The sequence below is a fragment of the Tauraco erythrolophus genome, chromosome 7 (assembly GCF_009769465.1).
Source record: "Tauraco erythrolophus isolate bTauEry1 chromosome 7, bTauEry1.pri, whole genome shotgun sequence".
NCBI lineage: Eukaryota > Metazoa > Chordata > Aves > Musophagiformes > Musophagidae > Tauraco > Tauraco erythrolophus.
Window position 1 is genome coordinate 54,646,279 of NC_141471.1, and position 12,433 is coordinate 54,658,711.

General features: G+C 35.1%; 1 protein-coding gene across 1 annotated transcript in view; it reads right to left on the minus strand.

The window, feature by feature from the left end:
- The window catches only part of CNTNAP2 (contactin associated protein 2), a 1,148,354-nt gene that overhangs the window by 392,328 nt on the left and 743,593 nt on the right, over window positions 1–12,433 (minus strand). The window lies entirely within an intron of this gene.

Here is a 12,433-nt window from a genome sequence, read left to right on the forward strand (position 1 = left end):
GACTGCTTTCTGGCTAGGATGGAAATTACTAATGCTGCATTATTAAAAAAAAACAATAGGTTTCAGTATAAAAGCTGTAGAAGTGTTTTCTTCAGAGATTTGTGGCAAGTGTTGTTCCCCTTTCTCCCACCCATCTGCTTTTCTTCTCCAGCTACACTGTTGCTGGAGAGTAGAAGGAATGCAAAAGAATTAGTGGAGCAGCAAAAAACAAAGTTATAGCAGAACATGTATTTACTGTTTGAAATATTATCTAAATGGGATTTCAAAGATTTGAGCTTGGCCAGTTTCTTTTCTATCAAAGATAGTTAAAAATGGGACTTACCATGTACTTTCACTTTTGAAACTATTAAATTTCTTTTCTTTGAGAGGACTTTGAAATATAATTTCAAAGACTATTTTTTCTTATTAAATTTGTTATAGTCAGACTCAGTACAGGCTCTGCATTTTTCATAAAGAACTAAAGGAGCTTTTGTTTCAAGTTGAGTTGGCCAAATCAGACTTACGAACTACATTTTTTATTATGACATTAAAAATGAAAATTAGGAGATGCCAAATTAAAATATTTTCATAAATGTCTTAAAAATTAAATATACTTATCTCTAAGATAAATCAGAAGTTCAGCATATTCCTGTGATGGTTAACAATTTTGTATTACATAACACCCAAGGACAACTTTCCTTTCCTGTGCAGCAATTCACTGAAACTGAAAGTATCCAGATGAAACCCCTATAAGCTTGTGGTCTCTTACCTCCTCGAGTTCCAACTAACAGCATTGGCGATGACTCAACTACCAAGAATAACCTACATCATGATATGCGTTAGAGACTTGAACATTGTCTTCTCACATTTATAAAAGATTTTTGGTTTTATGCTTGCCAGTGCAAGTACCTAAGAATATACACCATATAGATGTCTTACATCCTATATCAGCCTGTAGTATGCAAGGCTACCCATTCTTTTTCAAAAAGATCAGAAAATACTGGCTTGTTTAAATATAGTGGTTAAAGAAATGCTCTTCTAATGCAAGAAACAAATCATTTAAAAATTTTGTTTTCACAATAAAATACAGTGAAACTACCTGAGGCATATAATAACACATTTATAAACATCCAAACAATTGACAATTTATATTAATCCATAGCTGGTGGGTACAAGAGTAGAGAAAGCAGAAAGGAGTGACATTTCAAAAACAATCATATAAAATTAACTTTTATTTAAAGATATAAATATCTACAAAAGTTCCTAAATCTGAATATAGTTTTATATTTTTCCAGCCTTTCAAAATAACTCCTTTGATGTATTTTTTCTTCGTTTACATTTGAACATACATTACTTTAAAAGTATTTTTCCAATAATGAAAGTAAACATTTTCCTATGTGAATTTTGCCATCTATTTATATGAAGTCTCACATATAACGCTGTCAACTAGTTTCACATTTTACTGCGCTATATCTTACTTTTATCGTAGCATAACTAGTAAAGATACTGCATTATTGACTATATAACTGAAGTAAACGACTTAATCTAGGGAAATATGGAAAACAGATATTTATCTGTATCATTTAATGGAGCATATAAAGTCATAAAATCAGAGATATTCAGCAAACTCCTTGATGCTAATTTTATACTTCTAGTATGACAGTTGGACTAGCCTAGTCTGTATCTGCAAAATTTCTCTTTCACTCATCTGCTTTTCCCTGTTCTAAACATGATGTAGTTAGAAACAGGGAGTAAACAACATCGTAATATTAGTGCTAACTAGAGTTTAAATCAGACTATAGGATCATTTCCTTAAGTCCTCCCTTCTCCCTCGATTTTGTGTTAATTTATTTTATCAGATAAAATTAGAAGATTTATTTTTTATTAAACCCATGAGCAAACTTTTGTAACATAATCTGCTGCTCATCTGTCCACCTTTTGGACAAACCTTATGCACTATCACAGAGTTACAGGAAATTTCAGGTAACCAGAACACAGAAATTACACAAAAACTCCTTTCAAATTCAGTAGAGGTATCAAGAGGAGTATAATTTCTAACTGTAAACTGCATGATCTTTCAAACATTTTTCTTGCCATAGAGTGATAGTAAGATACAAATATTGGTAAGACAGAAGGTACCTTGCCTATGTATTTCCATACACATCTTGTTAAGAAATTTGTATTGTTGAACAATATGATTGCTTATGCTTAAATAATTTTATCTACTTTAATTTTATCATTTAGTATATACACAAAATGTATACACTCAAAACCAACACACGCCCTGTTTGCAATTCATTTGTATTAAAAGACTATTCTTCTAGGCAATTCCACTCTTTAGTCTCCTTTTAGGAATAAGGCTACATTACATTAAAAATAAAATTAGCTTTGAAATCACACTTCTCTCCTGAACCAGGCTCTGAAGTTAGAAGCCGCCACAAAACAGAGAACTGGAAGTAAATTTCTAGTCAACAAGTTGTGTCACTTCCCATTGTGGACTCCTATATTTTAAGTACTGCTGCTTACAAAATCTTGCCAACTGTTTTGAGACCTTTCTTGCTCTATGGCTGCTTCTGAAAGGCAGGTCAAGAACTTCATCCCATACTTTCTTTTAATTCCCATCTCAAAACTTATCCATAGAGAGTTTACAGATACTCTTTTGCTTGGGTTTTTTTATTTGGTAACACTGACTTGTGTCTCAAACAACTTTTGTTGTTCTTTGGGATTTGTATCTGATGATTTTGTAGAGAGCAATCATAACTTCTCTCAGTCTGTATTTTTATGAAAACAAGTCTCCTGTTGGAAAATAGATTTTCAATTATTGTTTTTCCTCATAGTTCCGCTCCCACTTGCACTAGTGATCCAACGAGTATTCTGGAGGAGGTCTTACCAATGTTTTGTGATTTCAGAGTTGATCAACATTTTTACATTTCTCTGCTCAAATTATTTTGCTTGATATACAGCATTTTCCTGACTGCCTCAGAGTAGTGGCTCAAAGTCATCCTGAGATTGTTCAATACATTAAATACCTTTAGTACATTCCCATCCTTCTCTTCAACCACTTCCAAGCAATGAGCTCCATCTTTTTACAGAAATTCTTCTTATTGTTGTCAACAGCATTACTGTACTGTAACTTCCATGAGACTTTTTGTCATCCAAATCCTGCTTATTTTTCTAGCTAAGTCTGTATCATCAGCACATTTCATCAAGATACTCGTAATTTTGAGCCAAAGTCGAAGCATTAAACAGGATCAGCTCTGGCACTGATCTCTGAGTAACTCCAATCTCTCAGCCAGCTGTTAACCCAACAGTGTAAGTTGTGAGGCAATTCCAGTTGTCAGTTCACAACTCACTTTGCAATTCCTCTCTCAAACCCCATCTTCCCTCATTTAGCTAATAATTTCCATCATTACAGTATATCAAATGTTTTATTGGCATCAGACAAACTAGATCTATCGCATTTTTCCTGTCTGAGAAAAAAACTACTTTGCTTTATCAGAGAAGGAGATCAAGTTACTCCTGAACAATCGGCTGTTGATAAACGTCTGCTGCATTTTACTCTACTTTACATTTATTTCCAAGTATTTGATTACTCTTTCCTTCATTTCTTCAAAAGGTAGTAAGACTACTCAAGTCAGATTAATAGGTTTCTAATGATCTGGATCCCTCTCTTTCCCATTGTTAAATTACACCTAATAATACAAAACCTGCTTTTTTTTCCCCTTTTTTTTAGGGCTGCAATATGGCATAGTATTATGAAACAGGGCTATCTTCCCAATTATTATCTAATTAGTTTTGATATGTTCTTGGTGCCTGCTTATTTTGTTATCATCCTAAGTAATTGTTATTCCTTTATATCTTTATTCCTTTCTGATTCATTAGCAATATTTAACCTGACAAATATTAGCAATATTCTTCAATAATAACTGTTTTCAGCTGTGGTAAGAGCCAGCTCACAGACTTACCCTCCTTTCATCTTGAATATTGTAACTGTGTCCTCTAGAATATCCATTTTTTTTCCAACTCTCCCGAACACAGACCAAATTAATAGAACAAATTTCCATTCCTAAATAAACCCCATGCCATTCCGTTCCTTTCCTGCTGACATTCAACAATGCCCTCATTATTAAAAGTATATATAGTTTTTCTCCAAACCATCACTTGGAAAACTGGCCTCTTTTACACTTTACCCATAGTCAATTCTGGTTAAAGTTATTTGTAACAAATCTGTTTTAATCAAATGTCTATATTTTAAAACTACAGATTACAGCTCTGGTCTTCCAGCAGGACGAGGGAAAACTGTTACACTTTTTTCCTCACTGTTTGCCCAGATATACTTTACACAAGGAACACAAATGATCTATCCATGCCCTGAAAGTTTAACATTACCTGAAGCTTTAACATCTCCTCAGAGATGCTGTATACAAATATCTAATAAACCACTAAGCTTCTTCCCACCTCTACACTGTTCAAGAGAGAAAACTGGGAAGAGGATGCTCACATAGTCTGCAGCAAACACTTGTTTTTTCCCAAATGCATCTTTGGAGTAACCAAAAACAGCACTGTGGTTAAGACATATTATTTGTCAATCAGGTGACTTCCACCTCTCATTTTTACTAAAGGTCTTTCCCCCACCACGATTGAATATGCAGATGTCAGACCATAGGGAATGAGTCCCAAGGAAATAGGGCAACCTAGAGCAGAACGAGTTATCTGGCCTAAGTCCCCCATCTCTGCCAGAAACATACAGAGAACTGCCTATACCAAAAAAAATGGGACTAACATGAGATTTTTCTTCTGCATGTGAAGAAGAATGATGAATATGTATATGAAACTGGGAGAGACTACTCTTTTGAGGACTATAGGTTATAAATAGAAAATATTTTGAGAAACTAGATTGAAATACAAGACATTTAATAAAACCAGAGTATGTGAGAAGTCTGACGGTGAGGTAGGAATGACCGGGGCACGGGGGCGAAAAGTCTGGTCAGGCAACTATTCTGCAAAAAGGGATCAGGGGAATTCCACATACAGTACAGTGATCCTACATCAACCCATCATACGACTGTCAACAAGAACACAAAAAAATTGAAGAGAAAGAAAAGAGATCTCATAATGTGGGTATAAGCAGGAGAGTGATATGAAAGAACCATGAAGAAATCCTCATACCATATTCAGCAAAAGTGAGCAATGGCTGATTTTCAACTGTACAAAATGTTGTTGGAAACAGGAAGGTTACAAACTGTTGTAAATGTCCACAGGGAATGGGCAGGGCAAAGAAGCAAGGAGGTTCATTAGTGGTAAAAGGTTTTGTAAGAACAACTCAAAATAACATACATCAGGAATGACTTAAGTGTGTTTGATCCTGCCTGAAGGCAGGAGAATGACCCAGAGACCTCTACAGACTCCTTTCTAATTCAGATATTTCCATATCCCGTAAGAAACAGAAAACATTTCTTTCAATCTCTTAATTTCTCATTACATGACTATATTTTCATAGTGTTGTGACTGCTATTTAACCTCTGTAAGTCAAGAGGTTTTGGTCACTACCTCAGTATTTTTAGCGGACTATCTCTCCGAGGGCAGGGATATCTAATACATTAACTAGCTTCCCCAGATATATCGTGCTCAAGGTGCATAGTAATTTACTCAAATTCTTGGGTTTAGAATTGTTTTGAGGAGAAAGATAAAAATTTATTTTGTGCAGGAAAACAAACGTCCAGATGGCCACACATGGACTGTCAAATAAAGTCCCTCAGGACTGAAGAACCATCACAAACCTCACTATTTCCTGCTGTATAATAAGGACCTTTTCCTTTCCCTTTCCTGCTTCCCCTTCATAATTCCCATCTGTAGTGTAAGTGCAAAATAGAGCTTGAGTGTAGGTATAACCCAAATATAAACTAACTCTCTGTGCATATGAATTAGAAACAACCAAACCAAGAAACACTATCAAAACAAAACATCCACCTGTGCAATTACTCCTCATGTGAGAGGTCAAAACGAAGGAATGAACTACACACGAGAGATATTTTACACATATTTCCCGCTACTGTACTGAAAAGAACTCAAATGCTACAGTGATAATGACACCATGAGAACTTCTGTAGAGCAGAACAAAACATTAAAGGCTTTTCTCAATGGAAAATAACCTGGGTTGAATTATTCTTAACGTGAAATTCAATCTTTTCCTTCTTATCATCAAATCCCTATCTAATCTTGCTCCTGCTCACACCTTACCTCTTACGTCTCTTCCAGATTGTTTCTGTTCTGCTTTTTTTGGTCATTTCTTTGCCTCAGAACTAACCATCATCCATTTGTTTTGAATGGTCTTACAGTATTTTTCCATTAGTTGACCTTTTTATCACCTCCAAACATCTCCTTAAAATCCATACCCTTTATCACCATTTCTTGCGAAGATCCTTCAAAGCATACTGCTATCCTTGTTGAGTACAATGTTCTGTCACTACCTAAATTCATTCTCACCCACACAAAGATTATTAAAACATGTTTTAAAATTTAAGCTTTTTTTTACTATGCAGGGTTACCTGACTGCTCAAGAAGACCATGACAGATTAGGTCTCTAAAACAACATAAAAGGAAAACAATTTGTAAAAGCAATAAATAATGCTTTCAGCTGACAGTCTGAATCACTGAATATATGTAGCTTACTTAAAAGACCTACTGTAAACTTGTAGCAAAATCACAAAAATATTCTAAACATATGCATCTGTTTGCAGTGATATTGCTCTTTAATGAGCAATAGAAAGCATTCCACTAGTATGGTAAAAGTAGTACCGAACAGTAAGAAAATCCAATTAAGGACACGTCGTTGCTATTCCAGTCACACTGCACCAACATCAAATTAAAATTACCCATTCCATAGAGAGTCCCTGATTTTCAGAGTGTCCTAAATAAGTAAAAACAGCTGATCTGACCTTTAAGATTCTTTGTTATTTCTTACGATGTAACAAGTGTTTAAAGTGACTTTGAGATTTTCAGCAACGGGATTTGGATCTCATATGTAAGGCAACACAAAGGGCAGATGGGAGGGACTGTAAAATTAATTCAGATTCACAATAATTCCCAAACTAGTTTCATTTGCTGCTGACTTCTAACCTAATTGTGCACAGATGCATATAATTAACAATGGCACAACTGAACAATCCTTCCTGAACCAAGAAGGACCTAGCCTTTCTTTATCACTTACTGTAATACAAGGCCTTCATGTTTCTTTTGTGGACATTATCAAACTTGTTCTGTCATGAGATCAAAACAAAATCCTTGGCACTTTTAAAGACCGTGATTTACAAAGAGCAAATCAATATTAAAATATGCAGTGACATTTGGTTAAGCAAAGTTCCTTTAGGGCATATTCCTAGCAAAGACTGCCAACCAATTTTTCAGTGTTATCTTCAGACCAATAAGGAGCTATTCTAAGCTCTTTGCATTAGAACGATTAATGAAGGACTAATGCATAAAGAAAAATACCACAGTTAAGTCATTTGGATTAAGTGATCCTCCTGGATTCAGGCAGTTTGTATTTTGTATACGACAATGTAGAGACTTATTATTCCTTTCTTTTCTACCACTTTTACTTTTCGGAGCACTTCACAAATTAGCTCCTTAAAATGAAATTATGCTGGTTCCACTTTAGCAATAATAACCCATTTTTCTGCACTTGTCGCAGAAAATCTCCTACATCTGTTATGCATAACCTAGGATCTATGGCTGATGGCTGAACATCTACTTCTGTCCAACCCAAACTGTTGCCACTTCTGCTGAAGCAAAGCAGGGGAGAGGGAATCTACTGCAGCAACTAACAAGAGGGATTTTCCCAGCCTTCGTACCCCTTCTGTCAGTTCCTAGCAATTGCTTCATGTTTAGCTATTCTCCATCTCCTCAGGGGTGGTGGGGAACAAAAAGATAAAATGGGTGGAGAAGGCCCATGGGCTACGTTCAGTCCCCAGGCTGCAAACTGGACTATGCTGTGATAATCTTACAGAGGATAAAACCACAAATTCATAAATAAACAAATCAGGCTGGATTAAAAAGACAATTTCTGTTGCACAAGGTTTTTGTTGGCAAACTCCAGGCGAGGTCTTCAACTGGCGTAAATAAGAACATCTGCACCTATCTTAAATACTATCTTAAGTCTGTTAAATGGGTCAAAACAAAAGGAAGAATGAACTTTTATGAAAGGCCAGCTACTAAATATGATCTATCTCGAATGGGGTTTTATTTAACTTTTTTCATTACCCTGTGAAGAGCTTTGCCTTTTTAGTAATCAAGTTAAGGATTTCTAGAGCAGATGAGAACTACTCTGTGTAATGTTGTTTTGGACCGAGTTTATCATTTAGACAATCATGTAGAAAAAGTGGCAGTTAGTCACTAACCTAGCTGTGCCCATGTGGCACAATTCAGTCCTCTTAGGGATATGAGAAGATTTGTTAAACACTGAGGATCCCCAGAAGAATCTCATAGTTTTTATTCTCTAGGTTTATGAAGAAATTTTTAACCCGTTTCAAGTATTGCCCTTTTCAAAATCTAACTGGATTAATTTTATATTCATGTAATCTCCTCTTTTTTGCCATTTCAAACAGATGAAGAACAGCATACTGGTTGGGCTTGAGAACAAACCATAAAGTTGATTCTTTGGTGCCTTGTTAATTATTTATCACTTCTGCATTTTACAGCTTGAATCAAATACAGCTCCTGAGAATTCATGACAACAACTTCACTTTATAATACATCTTAGACATTTGAAGACAGTTTCTCTTGTTTAGAAGATTATAGTTATCAGCGCACATAGACCAGAGAGCAGCCTATATAATACAGAACAGTGACTACGAGTGATCATGCACAGATTCACCAGGCAAATACAGAATTTTATAGAGCTCTGTTTTAAATGAGTTTACTCCTAAATTTATCTTTTGGGGAACAAAGAAAATTACCATTAGAAATTGTTAAGTTTCTTTCTGTAATGTAAAGAATTACTCAATAATAAAGACGATTCTCCAACTGACGCATGATTTTATATTAAAAGACCCTTGCTGTGTCAATCAAAACTGATCATGGGCTGTTGTAGCCCTTGGCTATGACACTTCACTCCTTGGTGCACATCATAACAGATCTTATCTTGCATTACTTGTTTTGGACTCCAGTGTCTTAATCAGAGACAACACCTATCTCATGTTCGTCTTCAAACAGGTGATAAAAATCCTTATGCATCATATGCTAGAAGCACAACCTATTAAATATGTCTTGCTTTGCAAATTTATAGCATATTAATCACCTTAATATAGTCATGGAGACATAAGATACCACCAGCTACTGCTAATCTAAGTATGGTTTTGGGTCAGCATCCTATTTTACTAGTCTGGTTATGACATAACAAGGTGGAGCTGTATTTCATAACTGGTAGGTTTTGAGTTAAACATAGTGAAAGTTAATGTCCCAACTGTTATTATGGCATTGTGGTTTAAAGGAAATCAGAGGTAAAACATGCTTCAGCATTACTGAAGTGATGCTGATCTTGTAAAGTGCAGATTGCATAATGATTTTATTTAAAAATACTACAAAACAGTGGCACTCCTGAAAACCTCACAACAGCAAGTGGTCATTTACTTGCCTGGTCTGAAAGACTTGTGATTCACTTTACCATCTTTTTGTATTTTACTTTTCACTATCATTACTGTCAGGAATCTGGCCACTTTTTTCACTGTGATAGACACAATCTGGAAGCTTCCCTAGAAGATCAATCATCTTACAAGCACTGGAGGTAAAGTTAGGATAAATCTTGATGTCTTGACAGAAACTGTAGATCTTGCATTAATGTTTAGATTGTAAATTGTTCATTCCAGTTGATGGTTCCAGTAACATAATCTGCGCAGTAAACATTGTAGAAAACACTTTCTGCCTAAACAGTGAAAGTCTTTCCCCTTCAAAACACAAAACACAGTCTTGGCAGTAAAGCAAAACACATAGTCTATGCAATGAAGCAAATGTGAAATGGAAGTTAATGTTTCTAAGACATTTATTAATGACAACTAATATAAACGCTAGTTTCGTTATTAAATCTGTAGTAGAACACATGCTAATTTCTCCTTCCTTTGAGAGAAACTCAACTCAAATCTTCCTTATTTCTTGATACAGCAAAAATAAACCTACCAAGACTTGTCGTTATCCCACTGTACCATAGAGAAAAAGCTGAGGTCAGCATGCTTTTCTTGCTATACATCCTTGCAGACTCCTAGTTTGCTAAATATTGGTGAGGACATATAGACTAGGTTCTCTGAGTCATAAATTGAAATTTGGCTTGGATCTACCATCAATGAATCAGATGTAGATGGCATTAACACATGGTTTATTTATTTTACATGGAACACTCTCCCTGGCCTGACGCATACAACCACAAATCTTAACGATGTGTGTTCATCATTCATTAGGGGCAATGTAATGTGCATATTCACTTGTAAGCCTTTCCCCTTTCTCTATTCTCATTTCTCATCTTTTTAGTTTGCAAGATTTTTGGATCAGAAAAAGGATTTTAATTAAGGGTGTTATCACAGTGGAATTTCCTCCTCCTTATCATTGCAGTCATCAGTAACAACAATGATAATAAATATTAACAGAGAAATTACTTATCTTTTTACACTACATTATTCTTCTCCAGATAATCACGGAGCATATTTATATCACTTGCTAAAATGTAAAGGATTTGCTTTTTCTCCTTTACTGTGATGATTCTGCCACCTACCACAAACAGCAATATGCTCGGCTAAAATATCATGTATAAAATATGAAGCATATAGGTTCAACTGAGTTATCCCCCTGTCCTTTGTCTGTGTCCTTAGTGCACATCAGTATTTTATTCTTTTATAGAAGCCCTAAACCATTTTTATAAATTGCAATATAATGAGTGTTGTACTCTAAAGACATCAAAAGCAAGGATGTGCCAATGAATTAGCAGCTCTGCTGCAGTGCAGTCACAGCTCTGTGATAAATATACTAATACAATGCTCTACTCACAACCTATTATTCAATTCATTTTCAATTTGCTGAAAACAGATATGTACAGTAAATAATAAACAACTCATTTATTACCTAGAACTTGTGCAATGAACTGTTTTGAAGCCAGAAAGCTTACTGTTGAAGCAATAAATAGGTGTGAGTATATGCACGTATGTGTGTGTTCACACAGCTGCATTTAATATGCATAAACATAGACACATGTTTTTTCCAAGAATGATGACAATTTCAACCTTCTGAAAATGGGCAGCGCTTTCAAGAAAACAATTCATATTAAGAGCAAAAGTGTTTTTAAGGAAAATGTAACAGTGTAGATACAACTGTTTTAATGGCATGTGCTTTACTGTAAAAATTGTAATGACGCAATCCTGGTATGATTGTTTTTAATTGCAAATAGCTCATTGCTGGGAATCTATTATTCTACTTAGTCTTGTGATTGCCCTATAGAAAAATTGATAGACTATAATTTAAAGTAGTTTAAAGGTCTTTGATTTTATTTTTCTGCTTTTCAAGCACTGCAATTTGGGCTCCATAGTTCAGGCTCTGTCAGTATTTCAGTTTATAGTAAGGTTTGATTTCTCAAGGGTTTATATTTCAGTTACAAAAATTTACTCCAGAAATTCAGCACACAAAGCATAAGCCAGAAAGGAAATAAATAGTAGCATACTGCCAGCACCAGTTATGAAACAGCTCATGCAACTGGCTTACCACTTAATATTCCAGGAGAGTAAAGACAAGCTGGTAGATAGTTTTAGAGCTTTTATTTTAAACAGAAGATGAAAAAAAGGAAAAATCCCTACGCAATATTTTGATTTTGCTTTCCAGACAGTTTGTCATAAAATTTTTGACACTTCCTTGAAACAGACTAGTCAGAGGAAAGGGCCAGGTTTGATTAATATCTCAACTTGAACACATGTTGGAAAAACATGCTGAAATTCTTGAAACGTGTCATTTGACATGTTCAAAACAAACAGTGTCTTTTTTTAGTTTAAAGTAATTTTTCATTTGAAATGTAAGTTAAAATATACTATATGGATGACACTCTACCAAGCCAAGTAATAACACCTTCCAACTCTCTATTTCAAATAGAAAGTATTATTCCAAATATTCTCCTGAGGGTGCAAAAGGTTGGAGCAGTTGAGTGGGGCAGTATGCAAGAAAATTGTTGAAGGAACCTGCGCAGCTTTGATAGCTGCACTGATAGCTGAACTGGGAATAAGAAGGTAGCCTGAAAGTTAATAGATCTGATATGGGAGCAATCTAAACTGGTTGTGCACCATTGGATGCATCAATGCTAAGAAAAAAATCTAATAGGAAAAAAAGAAAATCAGACACGGAGAGAAACTGTGTAGAAGACAAAATTGTGAGAGAAAAAAATGGGGAGAAAATACAATGTTTTAATCACAAATGTGAGCACTGTTGG